Source organism: Sciurus vulgaris (assembly GCF_902686455.1).
Source record: "Sciurus vulgaris genome assembly, chromosome: 12".
In the NCBI taxonomy this organism is placed as follows: Eukaryota; Metazoa; Chordata; class Mammalia; order Rodentia; family Sciuridae; genus Sciurus; species Sciurus vulgaris.
In genome coordinates, this window is record NC_136473.1 from 63,738,018 (window position 1) to 63,758,383 (window position 20,366).

General features: G+C 36.4%; 1 long non-coding RNA gene across 1 annotated transcript; it reads left to right on the forward strand.

Moving 5' to 3' along the window:
* The first annotated feature begins 7,127 nt into the window (after window positions 1-7,127).
* Window positions 7,128-13,599, forward strand: LOC306641632. Its single transcript, XR_013758226.1, has 3 exons — window positions 7,128-8,056; window positions 9,743-10,458; window positions 12,868-13,599. It is a non-coding gene; the product is annotated as an uncharacterized lncRNA (long non-coding RNA).
* Window positions 13,600-20,366: the final 6,767 nt, after the last annotated feature.

Genomic DNA, 20,366 nt, shown 5'->3' on the forward strand with positions numbered 1-20,366 from the left:
TTCAAGAAAATAGCAGGCTATAAAATCAACACACATAAATCTAAAGCATTCTTATACGCAAGCGACGAAACAGCTGAAAGGGAAATGAGGAAAACAACCCCATTTTCAATAGCCTCAAAAAAATAAAATACTTGGGAATCAATCTAACCAACGAGGTAAAAGATCTCTACAATGAAAACTACAAAACATTGAAGAAAGAAATTGAGGAAGACCTTAGAAAATGGAAATATCTCCCATGTTCTTGGATAGGCAGAATTAATATTGTCAAAATGGCCATACTACCAAAAGTGCTATACGGATTCAATGCAATTCCAATTAAAATCCCAATGATGTACCTTACTGAAATAGAGCAAGCAATCATGAAATTCATCTGGAAGAATAAGAAACCCAGAATAGCTAAAGCAATCCTCAGCAGGAAGAGTGAAACAGGGGGTATTGCAATACCAGATCTTCAACTCTACTACAAAGCAATAGTAACAAAAATGGCATGGTATTGGTACCAAAATAGAAAGGTAGATCAATGGTACAGAATAGAGGACATGGACACAAACCCAAATAAATACAATTTTCTAATATTAGACAAAGGTGCCAAAAATATGCAATGGAGAAAAGACAGCCTGTTCAACAAATGGTGCTGGGAAAACTGGAAATCCATATGTAACAGAATGAAACTAAACCCCTATCTCTCACCCTGCACAAAAATCAACTCACAATGGATCAAGGACCTTGAAATCAGTTCAGAGACCCTTCATCTTATAGAGGAAAAAGTAGGTCCAAATCTTCAACTTGTTGGCTTAGGATCAGACTTCCTTAACAGGACTCCCATAGCACAAGAAATAAAAGCAAGAATCAATAACTGGGATAGATTCAAACTAAATAGCTTTCTCTCAGCAAAGGAAGCTATCAGCAATGCAAAGAGAGAGCCTACAGAGTGGGAGAATATCTTTGCCACTCATACTTCAGATACAGCACTGATTTCCAGAATATATAAAGAACTCAAAAAAACTCTACACAAAGAATACAAATAACCCAGTCAACAAATGGGCTAAGGATATGAAGAGACACTTCACAGAAGAAGATCTACAAGCAATCAACAAACATATGAAAAAATGTTCACCATCTTTAGTAATAAGAGAAATGCAAATCAAAACTACACTAAGATTCCATCTCACCCCAATTAGAATGGTGATTATCAAGAACACAAGCAACAATAGGTGTTGGAGAGGATGTGGGGAAAAAGGTACACTCATACATTGCTGGTGGGGTTGCAAATTAGTGCAGCCACTCTGGAAAGCAGTGTGGAGATTACTTAGAAAACTTGGAATGGACCTACCATTTTACCCAGCTATCCCACTCCTCGGCTTATAATCAAAGGACTTAAAATCAACATACTACAGAGATACAGCCACATCAATGTTCATAGCTGCTCAATTCACAATAGCCAGACAGTGGAACCAACCTAGATGCCCTTCAATTGATGAATGGATAAAGAAACCATGGTATATATATACAATGGAATATTACTCAGCTATAAAGAATAATAAAATTATGGCATTTGCAGGCAAATGGATGAAATTGGAGAATATCATGTTAAGTGAGATAAGCTAATCTCAAAAATCCAAAAGATGAATGATCTCACTGATAAGCGGATGATGACAAATAATGGGGGGTGAGAGGGGGGCAAGAATGGAGGAAGGAGGGACTGTATAGAGGGAAAAGAGAGGTGGGAGAGGTATGGGGGAAGGACAAAAATAAAGGAATGAATCAAACATCATTACCCTTTGTAAATGTATGATTACGCAAATGGTATGATGTTACTGCATGTACAAACAGAAACAACATCTATCCCATTTGTTTACAATAAAAATAAATTAAAAAAAAAAAGATTGGAAAAGAGGAGGCATAACTGTCCTTCATGGCAGCCATTATATGCAGGAGGATCAACTTCATGGGCATACCACCTTTGCAGTCACACAGCACCCTGGCCTTAGTTTAATGGTGTTCTACTACCATAGTGGAATTATTTTTTCCACAGTTTTATCAGTGCATTATAGTTGTACATAATGATAGGATTTGTTGTTATATATTCATGCATACACACAACATAACAATATAATTTAACCAATATCACTCCCTGTACTATTATTCTTAATAATTGTATTTTTAATTTGTGGCTTTTTAAAAGTGAATTCTGAGAGGCAATGGAACATGTGCATTAGCAGAGAAGTATGCTACATGCTCTTTCTGTTCCCTGCCCCTCCCTTTACATACAAGAGGTCACAACGCCCCATGGACACAGAGTTTGAGTGGACCCAGGACACACAGAGTTGAGCTGTACACAAAGCAATATTGGGTGTATTATATCTATGGCTAAGTGGAGTCCTGAGCCTCTGGGATGAACATACTTTCAATTCAAACCAGAGCTTCCTTCATGTACAAAAAGAAGACAGTGGTGTTCTAAGAAACACAAACAAGCATGGAAGCCTATCCTACTCATGCTCCTTCCCTGTTGCATCAGATCACTTACATTAAGGAATCTAACACAACAAAAGGGACAATGGGGATCCCATCATTCACCTTTCAGTTCTTCTTTACTCATTAGAGAGCAGAAGGCTGGGTGTTGCATGTTGCTCATGACATATTAAGGAGTATAATAAAATCAGTGTAGCTTGGTTTATGCATCATTTCCACTGCTCTGGTAATATATGAATCATTAGCATAAGTGGTTCAATTCTGAACACAAATGGTTTTGTATTTGTATAACAAATATGAGTGGTAAAATTCATGCTAGTACTTTAAAATTTTGATTTAACTTTGCAATATTTAATAACAAATATGAAAGACCATGAAAAGTCAAAGGAGAGTACACTGACAAAATAACTTTGTATTTTGGTATCATTGACACCCCTTTTCTTTTTCCTAGTGTTTTCATGCTTTTTGGATTTGCATTTTGCACTGGGGTCATCTGCATAAAAGAAAAAACCAACAGAATTAATACCAAATTCTTAGAGTGAACAAAAGAATCTGAGATAAAAGATTGGTTTTGTAACATCAATATCATTTCTCTAAACTATCAATAATCAATTAGGAAATTTATTTTTTCAATTATAAGATGCTATTTACAAAAACTAATAAAATATCCAAAATATAACTTAAACAAAAACACCCAACATCTCTAGAGAACACATCAATAGACTCATAAAGTATCTTTAAAAATCTAATTACATAGAAACCCAAACAAGTAAGAAAGTGGGTGAACTTCCTTAAACAGTGCAAGTTCTTGATGAAGAAGCAAAAAGTGCATCTCTTTAATCTACAAATTTAATACAGTCCTTATAATTCTTGCTGGAGTTTCTTAATGGTAATGAACTTATTATAAACTTGTGTATGAAAAAATAAAGGTCCATAAATAGCAAATGCAACTTAGAAAGTAAAAAAGGGAAAGATAGGTATGGTGATTAAACACATACACACTTTTGAAAAAAGAGCGTATCCTTATCATTGATGTCATCCATGCAAAACTTAATACGTGATAAGGATGGTACGGTAAAACACTAAGTAAAGAATAGGCTGCTTACCAGATGACTTGGAGAAAACTGGCTCATTAGGTGAAGGGGAAAATTACTAAACCCTCATTTAATAACTTATACAAATATATACAGCAGGCAAATTAAAACCTTAAATATGAAAAGTAAAAATGTTATATTCATAGAAGATGGTATTAGAAGATGGTACAGGAACAGAGCCAGCATCATGGGTGTGGGACACTCACAAAGAAAGTGCTCAGAAGGCATAGAGCTTTGTTAAATTCTCTATTGTTGCCATCTTAATATTTAAACTATTTTTAGCAAAGGGTCCTATGTTTTCATTTTTCACAGGGCTGGCAATTTATATAACCAGCCTTGGGTAGGAGTATGTCTTTGAGATACAGAAGTGGGGAAGGAATAAAATAAAAGCCCAAATTTTAAGGAAAAAAATGATTTCTCCCTGTAAAGAATAACACAAAGTCATGAGGTATTGTAACATATTGGATGAGTTATTTGTAAGATTCTCAAATTGACAAGACACAAATATCTATATTGTACCAGCCATGAAGTTTGATGAAGTTTTCCAAACTTACAACTTTAATTTCATAGAAACGAAAATTCTATTTTACATTATTGTTTGTACTTCATTTATATATTTTATAATTAAATTGCACAAATTCAATAGCAAGTACAACAGATACAAACATGTTTGGGAATAAACACACATACCTTGTGGGAAGCATGAATTCATTTGATGAGAGCATCTCCTGAAGAGTAGCCCATTGCACAGGAGTCCATCATGCCTTGGGTTTCAGTAGATATATTTCATGGAGGAACCAGATTGTCAGTTAATCCCATGAGTCAGTTAGGTGGAAACAATTTAACTCTTCTTCAAATATAGGTCAAAATATTCTTGGTTTCTGAAAGCTTGTGCCAGTTCTAAAAATTCCACCCAAGAGACCTTGACTTGCTTTTAGTTCTCAGTAATGGTATGTTGACTCCCAGCATGATTAAGTTAGGCTCTGTTTTCTATCCTCAGTATCAGTTTGCATGGCTTCCATGTTACATAAAAGTCCAAAAGAAACATTTAATGATGCATGTGTTAGTCAGCTTTCTATCAATCTAACAAATACCTGAGATAATCAACTTAAAAGGAGAAAACATTTATTTTGGCTCACACTTTTACAAGTTCCAGTCCCTGATTAGTTGGCCCTATTCCTTTGGGTCTTTAGAGAGGCAGTGCATCATGGCGGGAGCATATAGCAGAGCAAAATCTCTCATCTTGTGACCACAAAGGAAGGAAGGAAGGAAGGAAGGAAGGAAGGAAGGAAGGAAGGAAGGAAGGAAGGAAGGAAGGAAGGAAGGAAGGAAGGAAGGAAGGAAAGAAGGAAGGAAGGAAGGAAGGAAAAAGGAGAGGGACGGAGGGAGGGAGGGAGGGAAGGAAGGAAGGAAGGAAGGGAGGGAGGGAGGGAGGAAGGGAGGGAGGAAGGGAAAACGGAAGAGGAAGGAGCCAGGGTCCTATAAACTCCTCTGAAGGCATGCCCCCAAAGACTTAAAGATCTCCCCCTAGGCCCTGCCTCTTAATAAGTACCACCCTGGGGAAAAAAACCTTTAACAGATGGGTCTTAGGGGGACATTCAGCATCCTAACCAGAGCAATGTATTTGAATTGTTTCCTGTAATAAAACATGTATTTCAAGCAACTATTAATTTATTATTCAATATCATTCTCGGTCTGTGAGCTATGGTTCATAAGAATATAGCTGGAAATCTGCAGTTATGTCAATGAAAAGTGTTCATTGTCTAAGAATAGTTTTCTTTCCTTAGAAGGAAATGATTTTTAACAATGTCACAAAGGTAATTACTTTGGTTAAAAAGTATGCACAAGTCTCATTTGAAAATTATGCTTGGAATAAGTATGTTTTGTGGAAATATGCAACAATTTTCTCCTCCAATCAACAAGTGACTCTTGACAAATGTCATTTTGGTGACCTCCCATGCATTGTCCTGTTTTATTGCCAATAGAAAAATTGAAGTTCCATAAATAGTGAAACTAAAAGTTCACTATTTAGTTTGATGTTTGCAGTAGTTTGCTAGTAGCTGGTCTTTACCAAATTAAAGATGGTGATCTCTGTCTTATTAGGAATATTTATTGGGCAGGCACTGGGGTTTCTAATAAAATTTCATTTTTTTCTCTTTTAATGTGGAAATGTGAAACATTCATTGAGAGATTGCCTATGCTGAACAATTCTTACATGATGTGTTATTCTTTTTAAATGCTTCTGGATTTTATTTGCATGCATTTATCTAGGATTTTTACATATATGATCATGAGTGCCTTGATTTATAGTTTTGTTTTTTTAAATATTCTCATTGTTCAACATTAGTGTAAAAATTAAGTTAGTCTTAGCTGGGTGTGGTGATACACATTTGTATCTTGGGTGGCTGAGGAAGGAAGATCACAAATTTGAGGCCAGCCTTGTCAACTTAGCCTGATTCTGTCTCAAAATAAAAAACAAAAAGGGCTGGAGATATAGTAGCTCAGTGGTAGGCACCCCTGGGTTCAATGCCCAGTACACACATACACACATGCGCGCGCACACACGTGCACACACACACACAATTAAACTAGTCTTGAAAAATGAGATGGAAAATGTTTCATATTTTTGTTGCTCTGTAAAATTACATATCTCTTAAAGTTTGATAGAATTTCCAAGGAAAATTGCCTTAAACTTTACAGAGTTTGGCAGGTCTTTCTCAGCCATTTCAACTTCTTCAATGATTATTGTTCTTTTCAGGTTTTTGGTTTTTTTCATCTTCTGGAGTCAGGTTTCTTACTCTGTATTTTCCTCAAAAGTCACCAATTCCATCTACTTTCCAAATTCAATGATATAAAGGAAATAAGCATGTTCTCTCATTCAAAAATCTTTTTGTGTATCTGTGCTTATTTTCCCTTTGCTGATTTAAAATGTGCTTTTGGGGGTTATCTAGCTTAAATGACTAAATGTTTATCTATTTTATTGATCTTATGTAAGAAAAAAAAGAATTTTTCTTGAAGGTTTATAATTTTTGTATTCTTTCCATTGTTATAGTTTTCATTAATTTCTGCTTTTATTTTTATTAACTCTTCACTTACTCTCAAAGGTTTATTTATTCTTTATTTTTACATTTTTAATCGAACATTTAATTATTTTTATTCTTTAAAAGTGCTTAACACATAATTCATTAGAATATTGATTTGATTTTGAGTATTTTCATATGTTTCACATGTGGTAATATCATTTGCATACAGTTCTAAATTATTTGCCATTTCTAAAGTAATTTGTTCTTTAACTTTAGTTTTATTTAGGAGCATATTTTATAATTTATAAACAGATACAATATTTATTTTTTTCAATACCTAGTTTTATTGTACTATGATTGTCAGAGAATAACCACCTATTGATTTGCATTTATAGAATTGGTCTTCTTTGTGACTAATCTAGTCCTACTTGTTAAAAAGTATTCCATATTTATTAGAAAAATAATTTTTCCTGTTTCTTAGTTAACAAGGTATATACCTATGTACTTAACCAACATTAATTCGACTTTTAAATTTACATCCTGTGCTATGACTATCCATTTCTGAGACAAAGTGTTAAAGCAACTCACCAAGACAGTGTTTCTGGTTTCTCCTTGTGTTTAGGACACTTTTGCTTTGTCTATTTGAGACTGTTTTGGTGGCTTGCTCTCAAAACAGTGGCCTTTGCACTGTGTATATACTGAGTACAGAGACTACATCAGGCTGTTTAGTCTTCCTAGGAGAACTTCCCAGCCCATCCTTACCTCTCCATCCTTCAACTTGCCCACTCCATTCAGGTCACTTCCTCAGAAGGGAATTCTCCCTTTCACTACTGAAATAGAAGCCTCCATCATGCTCATTCTACGTGACCTGTTTTATTACTTCTATTGCTAACCATTGCCAATTGTAATTTACATTCATAAGTTCATTATTTTCTCTTGCTGCAATGAAGTTCTTAAGGCAGGAAATATGTCTGTCTAGTGTTGTAGTCCCAGTACTGTTACAGTACCTGACATTGTAGAAGTTCCATAAATAAATGTAGATGAAAAATATTAAATGAGTTCATGAATGCACATTTTTCCATAACATTTCTCTTTCACTCATTTAATACTTTTCATTTGAGTTTTATTTTGTTCAGTACAAATGGTTTTAACCTTCGCCTGTTATATCCTTTTTATCCATTTTTAATTTTTTGACATTTTATTTCAGGTAGATAAGTAGCATATATCTGGTTTTTGCATCTCTACTCACTTTTAAGACTGTCATAAAATGGAAATTTAACTCATTCACATTTATTATAATTTCTGATAAGTCTGAACTTATGACTGTCATTTAAAGTTGTTATTACAGTTGGGCACAGTGGCAATGCCTGTTATCCTGGCACTTGAGAGGCTGGGGTGGAAGGATCACTTGAGTCCAGGAGTTTGAGACCCACCTGGGTAACACAGTGAAACCTGTCTCAAGAACAAGTAAATAAATAAAAGCAAAAAATTTTTCATTGCTATTTTTCCAAATAGCTGATATTTATTAATATTTTACAGTATAATATACATGTGGTGTTTTCATTTGCATACATCTAATATTTGTAATTTTTATATTTGCAATCTATTTGCAATTCTAATATAATTTCTTATATATCTTTAGTTTTATTTAGTGTTTCATGTATTTGTAAACAAATACAATATTTGGCTTTTTTTCAGTACCTGCTTTTATTGTATTATAGTCAGAGAATATCCACTTATTGTTTGCATTTATAGAATTTATTGGTACTTCTTTGTAGTTGATATAATTTGTAAGGTAATGTATTCATTATAATATACTATATTCCCAGTATTATTTTGGTTTTTACCTCATTTAATGTTCAAAATAACCTTATGATTCACATTGCAAGTGAAGAAACTGAAGTTTAGTAAGGTTCAGTGCCTTGTTCAAGGTCCCATAAATAGGCAAATCAGAACTCAGATGTTAGCAATCTGTTTCTAGAGGCCTGTTTCTCCAGGTTACACCACTTCTCTTGTTTGAAGATCTTTTCTTTCTTTCTTTCAAATGCTTTGAATGTTACACCATCTACTTTGATGTCTCTAATAACAAGATTAGCTTTTAATTCAGTATATTTCAACACACATTCAAACAAAATGGATAATTATTCAGCATTTCCTACCCATCCCTCCTGAAAAATACAATATTACCACATGCTTCAACTACTGTTCCTATTCCCAAAGTTTTGTTGAAATAATCTAGAATTTTTATTACAGGTTACTGTACTGTTATTGATTTTGTCTTGCATTATGTTTTTTCAAATGCTTTGCATTCATTTTTGCCTTTTATTTTGGGAAATTTCCTGCATGTATTAATATGTTGTTCATTCATGTCCATTCTATTACTTGACTTCTTTCATTTAATTTTTCAGGACATGGTAACCATACCATTAATGTATTAATCTCCTAATTTTTTTATTCTTTGATTGATCCCTTGCCATTATAATCTGTTCTTGGTTCAGCTGACATCACCTTCTGTGTCTTCCCAGTTACTTGGTAAAATTATTTTCTAGTTTTCTTCTTTTTCATGTACTATTTTCTCTCTCCAATGACAGTTATATTTTTTGTCATGCCCTTCTGATATATTCTTGATTTGTTATCAGATAATTTTTCATAGTTTATTCAGATTATAACTAGGGTAATTAGCATTGATAGCATTGATAACTGCTCCTTGTTGTAGAAGTTTGTCTGTTTCATCAGCCTGTATAAGGAAAGGAAGACCAGCATTTGTATAAATGGGTAGGGGGCCAACAGGAAGGCTTTCTTTTAGGTACATGAATAGAGGAAAGGAGAAAAGCTAAATGAAAAACTTTTCTTTGGGAGCTTAGTTTTAGAGTGTTTCATTCCTGAATAGAACTGAGTTTCCTTTGTCACTCTGTGAATCCTTTTGGATTCCTAAAACTAATTTGAGCTCTGCTCCACTTCTTTGCTAAGTCCGTCTAACAGAGGTATGGTAGGATCTCCCCAGCCAGTACATGTATTAATCATCTTCATGATAAAAATATCCTTTATCAAGCACTTTCTCAAAAAATATATTAAATATTTTATTTGGATTATCTTATTTTATTCTCAAAATCACTCTGTGAACTTGCTACTTTTATTACCCATGTTTTACAGATAATGAGATCCATGGAGATTAAATGCTCTGTCTGAGGTTATGTATCAAGTAAAGGACAGAGCCACGATGCAGACCTAGACAGGCCGACTTACACACAATGCCTCTCTCTATTGTGCTGTCACTTTTTGCTAATAGAATTTAGGCTATGGAATCCTCTATAACCTTCAATCAAGTATAGAACTTCAAGGAAAATTCCAGAAAAAAAAAGTCTGAATCAGACAAAGGAATGGATTATAAGGAGGTGTTCCTTAAGCACTGGGGCATGGAATTTTTATATCTGAGAAGGTGGATTTCTCATAATGGCTTACCCAGGCCACGCTTTGGAGATTTAAGAGTCAATGATAGCTCAGTTTCAAGCTGTTGTTACTATGATTTATAACCAGGATTTGGTCCTTCACATAGCAGCCGTGTGCATTCTGTCCAAATTCTGGTGCTCAAAAGATTGCCCTTGTCATCTCAACCCCAGTTTAATAGGAAACACAAGCCACCCTTGAGACAGCAGACCTATCTTCCAACCATCCACTAGTTGGATGTTCAGCTCCTCAGTGCTGCAGAACCTGAGCTTTCTAATTTTAGACTGGTGAGGCAGAAGACATGCTGGGTGCACTTTGTTTAAGACCTCCTGCCAGACTCCAGAGCCGCACAAACCAGCCCAGGAGGTGATGCAGCAGGCCAATTAGCCAACAGCTAGCTGTCTGTCAACTGAATAAACGAGGTGAGTGGACAGCAAGAGGCTGTCTTTGCCACAGACAGTAAACAGAACCCAGGATTGACTGTCCTGGTCTTACAGCTCTAGGGGGTAACCTATCACTTATTCTATCTGTCTGTATTGTCAGATTCCTTGCTTTTTACTAGAGGAACTAAAAAAAAAAAAAAAAACTACCTTTGGAAAAGCAAAAAGATCTCATCTTATTTTCTCATGAAGAAAAATCTGCTTTTCAGGTCATCACAGGATAATGCTAACATGAACTTGCTATCAAAAATCAGATGTGAGAAATCTTTTTTATCCAAAGTTGCCTCAGAGTTGTGTAATATTCTAGATCAGAATGCTTCAAGCACAGGAACTCCACAGTCAGTATGCCTGGGCCAACGTCTCAGCTCCCTTCTTCTTTGCCCTGTGATTTTAGACAAATTACCTGACCTTTCTGATCTCAATTTCCTACTTGGTAAATGAGAATAACAGTATTCATGTAAAGGAGATGTTGTAAGGATTAAATCAGATAACCCATGTAAAGTGCTCAGAACAGGGCCTGGCATGGTGTAAGAGTTCAGTGATGCTGATTACTGTTGTTATTAGCTATCCCGTGTTTTAACTGAAGCACAAGGTGAGTAGTATCATCACAATTTTTACAGCTGATCAACCTATGCAAGTGGAAGTAACTGGAGTGAATGCACACATCTTGTCATTCACTGAAACAGGATTCAATCCTCAGCTGTTTGGTTCTACTGTCTTGGAATTTTTGGTGCTGCACAGAAACCCTCTCCTGGTAGAACAGCTTTACTGACTTGTTCTCTGGCATTACGCCAACTGCCCACAACAAAGGATATTATGAAGCAGACTCATTATGTCTGTGATTGTAGCTATTGGAGGGATCATGTTAAGAACGTTGCCTACCACATCACAGGGCAGTTTCTGCATTCATGGGAGAAATTCCTTGGGAATCAGTTTTCAGAAAACTGTGCTCCTTTCTGAACAAGTGTTTTGCTTTATTTTTCTTCTGGAGAACTGTGACTAATCATGATCCTTCTTTGTTTTGGCTGTTAAGCAGCTTAGAATAAAATTTGTGGTCTTTTTCTAGTACTTCCATGTACTAATCTCATCCCAGATTTATGAGATTCCTTTTCTAATATCCCTTTGCTTTCATTCCCTTGATAATGTATTTTATCCCATCAAATAGTATATGTTTTTATAAACTTCCACAGTGCCTTTGTGGAATAAAACAAGAATGGATATATTTTTAAATTCTAAAAATAATACCTGGTACATGTTCATCTCCTGAGTTGTTCTTTTCTAGTCTTATTGGGCCAGGTGTGATAAGCAATATTATTTTCCCAGGGTTAGATAAGCAATATTAGAACAGATGGACACAATTACTCAGTTTCCTGATATCTCATACTTCAGAAATAGGCAGAAGCTAGACTTGCTTAAACTAAAGATATTTATGAACATAGACAATTTTAAAACCAAGCATATGCTAGTCTCTTTCATACATAAATGATCGACTGGTAGGAGTAGAGAGACAAAGGGGGAGGGTACCAGAAGAGAGAGCAATCACATCAATTTATATAGAAGCTTCCTCCAAAGCCCTCTCTGTTCAGACAAGACTGACCCAGGTTCACCTTCACTGTGGTCTTGGCTGTCTTTGCATTTATTATATTGCAATATAATATGAATTGTTTTGTGTCTTTATTAATTTCCTGTTACCCAACAAAGGACCACAGTTTCTATAAGTCAGGTAGATAGGTAGGTAAATAGGAAGACAGAAAGATGGTACAGACTGATAGGTGCCTCTTGAGTGAATGTATCAAGGGTGTAGAGAAAGAATACTCAACAGAGTGAAGTAGGTGGAAGACAGAATATTTCTGAAAAAGCAGCATATGCATTTCATCCATTAAATGAAAACCTATAAGCTGGGTGAATAAGAAAAGGAAGGACATTCTGAGCAAATGAAACCACGTGTGCAAGGTCATAGAGCTGAGAGAAAGCATGATATGCTTTGGGAATTGCAAATATTTCAATTTGGCTCCAGCCTGGGGAAAGGGGGAATAGAATGAGATGAATTTGGAATGCGAATTTTATCTTGTGGACTATAGAGAGTCATTGATAAATTCTAGGTAGGGAAGGGGGCAGATTATGAGATGAGCACATATGTGTTTTAGAGAGATTACTTTGACTCCAGCATGGATGTTGAATTGATGGCAGACACTGAGGAGGCGTTGACATTGATCCAGGAGAGAAATGATGAAGCATTCCATTAATTAGATAGTGGGAGTTGCGGTGGTATGGAGTAGGCTTGGGAGGTTTCAAGGTGATAGAATCAACAGACTTTAGATCAATTGCACGGGAAGGATGTGGGAGGGAGTGAGTCTATAACACTTCCCGTGTTTCTATGTTGGTTGACAGGATGGATGTTGGTGTCATGTTCCCAAACAAAAAAATAAAAGAAAGTCAGAGGAGGGTGATTAAGTCAACTTTAAACACATTGAGATTGAGATGCCAGGGGTATAATCCAATAAAGAAGAACTACAGTTCCAGAGCTTCTGGAATTTATTTGCCTTGACAGTGCATAACTTGGGGGACATTGGTGCTTAGTGGGTATTGAAGGCATGAGCAGGATGTGTTTTCCAAGCAGATTAGAAGAAAGTAATGAATAGACTATTATAAGATACTGCCTTTTGAGTGATGACCAGAAAAAGAGGATCCAATGAAGAAGGCTTAAGAAGATGGCCAAATGGGAGAGGAAAACGAGTGGGTTCTCAAGCCAAGGGCATGGGACAATGTACGGGGAAGTCAGGGGTTTTGCATTTTCTGCGATAAAATTAGACATCCTGAATAATCCTTCCAAAAACAAGTGCTGGAGAATCAAATGTTAAAACATTTTCACATGAAATGCTGAACTGGTAAGGAAGTAAGGAATCCTCTGAAACAAATTCCTAATGAAGGTGTGGATGGAGAGGCAAGAAGGTATGGAGGTCCACTTTCCCAGAAGAACAGCTGTTGAACTCTGAGACCACGAGCTTTCATTTCAATAGCCATGCAGGGTCCACAATGCATGATGGGTGAAGGTGAAAAAAAAAAAAAAAAAAAAACCTGCAAAAATGTGAGCACTGTGGATTAAAAGTGAAAATAAGTAAATCAGTCCAGCAAAAGAAAGGAACCAAAAATCATGTCTACTTTGACCCTTTTCTCTTCAGCAAGAAGGGAAAACTACTTCTTAAGAAAAAAAAAAGACACCCTGAATAATTTGAACTTTAGATGAAACCATATAAAACCGTATAATATAAAATCATAGCTTTAAAAACATGAAAAACACAAAATACTAAAATAAAGTAATTATGCCACTGAAACAATGATTAATAGAAACAGTAAACAAGCGAGTCACAATAACAAAGACTACAGATTCCTGAATTATCACACAAAGAAGAAAAATAATTATGCTTCAAATGTGAAACAAATGAGCCTGGGTTTGAGAACAGAGTAAGAAGTACAAAATATTTCTGATCGAAGTTATGGAAGAAAGCAAGCAACTGAGGGAGAGGAAGTATTTCAAGATATTATGACAGGATTTTAAGAATTGATGGAAGAAACCTATCTCTAACTTTAGGCAAACTAACAATTCCAAACAAGATGCATTCCAAGACACAGTAGTGATGTGTGACATGGACCATGGACAAAGAGGATCTCAAATGCAGAGAGAAGCGACTCATAAAGAAACAGTGAGACCAACATCTGATTTCTCAGCAAAAATGGGCAGTAAAATAACACATTCTATGTGCTGAGAAAAAAGGAGCGATGGATCCAGGGTTGTTTACCCAGAAAACCAATGTTCAAGAATGAAGACATGATACAATATTTTCAGATTAACAAACTAAGAGTTTGCCATCGACGTGTCTCTACTTAAGAAACCTCTAAAGTATGTACTTTGAAAAAATGAAGGATTGGCTGTCGATGTAGCTCAGTGGTAGAGTGCTAGCATGTGTGAGGTCCTGGATTCCATTCCCAGAACTGAAGAATAAAAATAAAGGAGAAGGATATCTTTCCAGCAGGAAGGCGTGAGATGCAAATATGAACAGGAAACAACGAAATTGATCATTACATGAGTAAACATGAATCATTGATTCCCTGAAAATAATACTAATATCTATTTATAGATTTTAAAATATCAGCTGAAATAAAGGATAAAAACACATATAAGTTATAAAATGGAAAGGACTGGGTAGAGTTAAGGGTTCTAAATTTTCCAAAGATTGTTAGCAGTATTGATTACATTGAAGTTCTGTTAAGTATATATGCTAAAAACTGAGAAAACCACTAAAACACTTCTTTAAATCTTATTTTATTTTATCTTCTTTTATTATCCGTATTTGATAAGACACTTTAAAATCATTTCTGAAATAATATAGAGAATACATAAATAAACCAATACATATATTTTAAAATAAATGTCATAAATAAATAAATAATGTCAATGCCCAGGAAAGTCAAGGAAACTGAGGTAGAAAAGTGTTCTTTTAATTTGGAAACTAGAAGATCTTTTGGCAACTAGTGATCTTAGTGAAAGAAGTTTCAGTGAAGTCCCAGGGATGGACACACAGTCATGTATCCAGAGGTAGCTGTTGGTCAGGAAATAAAGACAAGAAGTACTGATCAACCTTTGAAGAATTTTTACTATGATATAAAATGAAAAGGGGAAGTGATCAGAAATAGATGCAAGATCAAGGAAGGACTTTATTTAAGTCAAGAGAAATACAAATTTGTAGGCAGGGGCCATAACCAATTGATTAAGAATATTTAAAGGTTATGAAAAAAGGCAATTGAAGGATCCAGGATAATAACTGGGGTTGAGATTTAGAGAGCAGAATGGAGAGGATAGACCAGAAAGGTGATAAACCACCACTAATCCAAAGTTAGCATAGATACATGTAATAATAATATGTACACTGTTACATGAGTAGTATCTGTATACATGTACATACATGTATATGTATATAAACAAAGAATAAATATTTATAAATCACCTTAAAATGAACGAGATATAATGCAGCCCAGGGTGTTTAAGAACAGTAAGAAATGTTAAAAATAGCTGTTTAGGGAAGTAGAGGGAGGACTAATTCAAGACTCATTGAACTATTAAATACCATTCAGAGTTAGTTGAGGTTCAAAGTGTTAGAATTTGCAGGTGGAACACCATGCATGGCAGTAAGAGTTTTCTCCACCAGGATGGAGCAGGACATTCATGGAGGATATGTAGGATGTGTAACTTTGAATTCAGAGTTGGGACTTTGGTAGGCATTGGGTCAGAAGCACAGGAAGCTTGAGCACAGCAGAGGTGCAGTACAGTAAAGCTAGTGAAGCTGCAACCCCAGACCTCTGCCATGCCTGCCTGAGAGAGCCCAGCAGAGGGTTCATGGGCCTAGGCAGTTTCTTAAATGGTGCAAAAGTAAGATATTTAATTAAGACCACATTCTTTTTCCACTCTAAGTCTGTCATATTTACCCTCATGTCATATCACAGGCATTTTTTGTGATTCTGCTTAGGGGAAGTTGAGTTAGGGGTTAGTTTTAATAGGATATGCTTAAGTGATTTGCAGGCACTTCCATGTATCATTACAGTACAATTATATTGGAGGACATGATGCTAAGAGAAATAATCCAGGCACAGAAAGAGGAATACTACTTGTTCTTACTCACTTGTAGAAGCTAAGAGACAGTTGATCTCATAGAGGAAGAGAGTAAACAGTGGTCACTAGCAGCCAGAAAGGATCAGAGGGGGATGGAGAGAGGTTAGGTAACAGGTACTGGTACCTAAACAGAGTTGGATAGGAGGAATTAGTTCTTGTGTGCAAAAGCACAATAGGGTAACCACAGTATTCAGCAATTTATATTTCAAAATAATTAGAAGAGTCAGAAGGTTGCCAACACATAAGAAATGACAAATGGTTGAAGAGATAGAAATGCCAATTACTCAGATTTGAGCCTTATACATTGTATACAGGTATTAATTACTGTACTCTACTCAGTAAAAACATGTCTACTAAAAAAATTTTAAAGTTATGGTTCCATAGTTAATTCCAGCATAGAATGGGTTTTCAGAAACCACCCCCATGCTCTGTCACCTGACACGTGATGCAGATTAGGGCTAGGGGTTTTCCAGTGGGAGGCCTGTATCCTACAGTGCCCAGCACCAAAAGGATCTGGGTAGTGGTTACTGATTGCTGGAAAGTCAAAGAACATTGAAGATTAGTCATTACACCAGAAAACCCGGAATGCCAGGAAATCTTAAGCTCATTAATAAAAGAAGAATGATGATAATTTCCTCAAATTTGACAAAAATCCCAAAATTTGATATTACCACACCAAGTTGTGAAGCTGAAGTAAAACTGTCTAAAATAGGATTGCAAATAACTTTTTATCCACCAAACTTAGCATCAGCTTGCAATCACAGGAATCACCATTAGTCATTCCATTTTCTGGCTGTTGGCTACTTCGTTTTCTCCTCTAATGTAACTATAGAACTTGTGATATAAAGAGACATATCACAATTATTTGTAAATGTTTCCTTTTGATTACAGTTAAGGCATTATATTATTTTTTTTATATTGTGGGTTCAGATATACCATATTATCTACAATGATTTTAGGATAATGAAAGGATCTTATAAAATATTTGTCAAAAAGAGGCATTGATTTTAGTTGGGGTGAGAATCACTGTTCTAGACCAACCATACAGCTATAGTTTAGATTCCCTCCTAGAATTCTGCTATGTTTGTCATCTCCAAATGTTCTCTCTTTCAACACATGACCTTCAACCTGCTCACCAATATGGAGGAGGGTAAGAATGTTTTGGATCACTCTCGTCCTCTCTTCAGGTTAACATAACTTCTTGTCAAACCACTTTTCTCACCCACACTTGCCTTCTTTCTGTTCTTTGGAATCATCAATTTGTTCTTCCCCCAGGACTTTTGCATCTCCTCCTCCCCTGATCTTTGCATGACTAATATCATCTCATTTCAGGTCTCAGTTCTAATATCACCTCTCCAGAAAGCTTTCAACTTCACTTACTCTGTCTCCTTTATGACCCTTCCTATTGCTCTAAAATGCCTGTGTGTGTGTATGCTTAGCATGTTAGTGACCTTCCCCACACAGAAAGATATGAACTCTTAGGACAGCAGGAAGCTAGTTTGTCTTTCAGCTCTGTATTACTAGGATAGAAACTATATCTGGCACATAGTAAATGTTCAACAGATAGTTGTTAGGTGAATTTTTGAACCTAGGTGTATAAGTTTGATAGAGATGCCAGAACCAAATACTATAGACCCAGTGACTTACAAAGACATTCATTTCCTTTCTGTTCTAGAGACTGGAAGTCTGAGGTCAAGGAGATAGCACAGGTGGGTTCTCCAGAGGCCTTTTCCATGACTTGCAGATGGCCACCCTCATGTTGCCTCTTCCTGGGGTTGTCCCTCTGTGCACATGCAGCCCTGGTGTCTGCTACTCTGTGTCCTGATACCTTCTTCTTATAAGGATACCAGTGTATTAGATTAGAAGCCCATCCTAACCACCCTATTTTAAGTTCATCACTTCTTTAAAGACTTTACCTCCAAATAGAATCACATTCTAAGATACCAGGGATGGGGACATTGACATATAAATTTTGGGGGTGACATAATGCAACCCCTAATACCAGGTATGCCACCATCTTTGTCCTTGCTGAAGCCTCCAGAAATCAGCCTGGGTCAGCTCACCACCGAGTCTCTCCAGATTTCTGGGATGAGTACATTGGAAGATTGGTTAGTTTCTGACTCACCTGAAGCATAGAAAAAAAAATATTTTCAAGAGGTGGTTCTTAAATCAGAACAAGAAGCACCACCCTCACCCCTAATTTCTCCCAACAAGGGTTCCTGGGCTGGAGTCTATAGATGTCTGTCCTGAATGATTCTGTGTTCCTGGATATCATGGAGCAGGCTGGGCCAGGTCACCAGGCAGTGATAAGTTGTGGCGGGTCCATACACTTCAGAAAGCAGAGAGTGGTAGGGAGTTCTGGCTGGAAGAGCGCAATCAGCCTGCACTGTCTACAGCTGTCTGGGGATCGGATTTCCAAATCACCTGCTTCAGCCCAGACTTCAGGAACAGAGCTGTCAGACAGAGCCCAGTAATTACCCCCAGACTCATCTACACCTTTCCTGTCTATCTCCTAATTGAGGTTTAATGGCTTTGGTCACAGGAGAGGCCTTTTCCTGCCTTGTATTCTTTCATCTGAGTATCAAGCCAATTAGTTTAGCATCTGGGGTAAATGACAGAAGTCAGGCCTCACTGCAGAAAATTTCCAGGCCAAGAGAGGTCTTTATGGTTATTCGTGGTTAATGGTAGTATGTATATGTTCATTCAACATTTTTAGGATGCACTGTAGATAATGGAGATTGAAATAGAAGTGGAGGAAGTTAAGAGTCTATGAGACTTTATGATTTAAGTTGCATATGATCTTTATTTAATACCTTCTAACTTAAATGCTTCTTGTATTCTTAAATTCAATAGGATCACTATAAAAAAAAATACATGCAATGGCAGATTTGAGTTTCTTTAGACCTTACTCATCCAACATAATTTAGGAGCCATATAGAGACATGATTCAGAGACTTGATTATCACACGGAGATTATTTCTTTTGCCATTGCTTATCTTCATGATTCTGACCCTTGCCTTTCTCTTCTGTTGCTTTCTCCTCTTCTGCCCAATCACCAAGTCTAGCAAAGGCAGTTCCACTAAACAGATCCTTGAGATGAGACAAACTGACCCCAAGATTAGAAGGACCAACTTCTGCAAAAACACTTGACTTTCTAGAATCTTCAGAGATCCAGTGATGAATGGGGATGTTGTCTCAGTAGTTGGCAAACATACAATAGGGTTTCAGGCCACTCTGGTGGGCCCCCTTTGCTTGGGTTGGCACTCCACCACAGAGGCAGACAGCTAGGGACATGGGTTACTGCTGGGTAAATGGATGTGCCAAAGTCAGCTCCTGATGGAATTTTAGCTCTGCCCTTGAGTCTGAAGCACACAAGATGGATTTAAGCAGCTCCTGAAACAGTATTGCCAAGAGCAAGATGATTATCACCATTAGAACCTGGCTCAGGAGCAACTAGTTAGCTCAGGTTTTCCTTCAAGTTAAAATGGAAGAGTATAACTTTTAGGAATAATGTTTTGAGAAGGGGATGTGTGTGCATACTTATTGGATTATTGGGAGGTGTTCCAGTACTAAGTGGAAAAGGAAGTGGTAGGGGGACTTTGGAAAGCCTGTGAATGAACTTGTCCTTTATCTGGTTCATATATTTCAACTCAAGCCCAAGGTGGCTGCTTGTAGGTCACATCACAGGAAGAAAGTAACAGACATGCACAGGTTTCTGCTATAGATAGTCAGACATAGATGAGTGAAAAAACATGGGGGTCTTATATAGTTAATCCTTGAAAAGGACATTCCCATCAATCAAACTATATGCATTTATAAACCTACCAGATACCCTCAGCACATGCGAGGGTACCATGGAGTATAGGAAAAAGAATAACACATGGTGCCTGCCATTGAGAGAAAAAGAACACTTAGCCAAAATTATAGAACCAGGAAAGATCAGTTAAATAATGATTTATATAATTGAAAGAAAAATACTCTAGGGAGCTCAGGATGTAGAAAGAGTTAATGTTAATCACTAACATTTATGGGGTGATTACTATATGTCAAGTCCTTTATAAATACATGACAGGCCTTACATTATTATTCCTCACAACACTCTATTCATTTGGTTCTACTATCATTTTCTACAAATGAGGTAACTGGTGCATAAAGAATCTAAGTCACTTGCACAAGGTAGCACACTTAACCAGTGACATATTCCTTTTTTTTTGAAATAAAA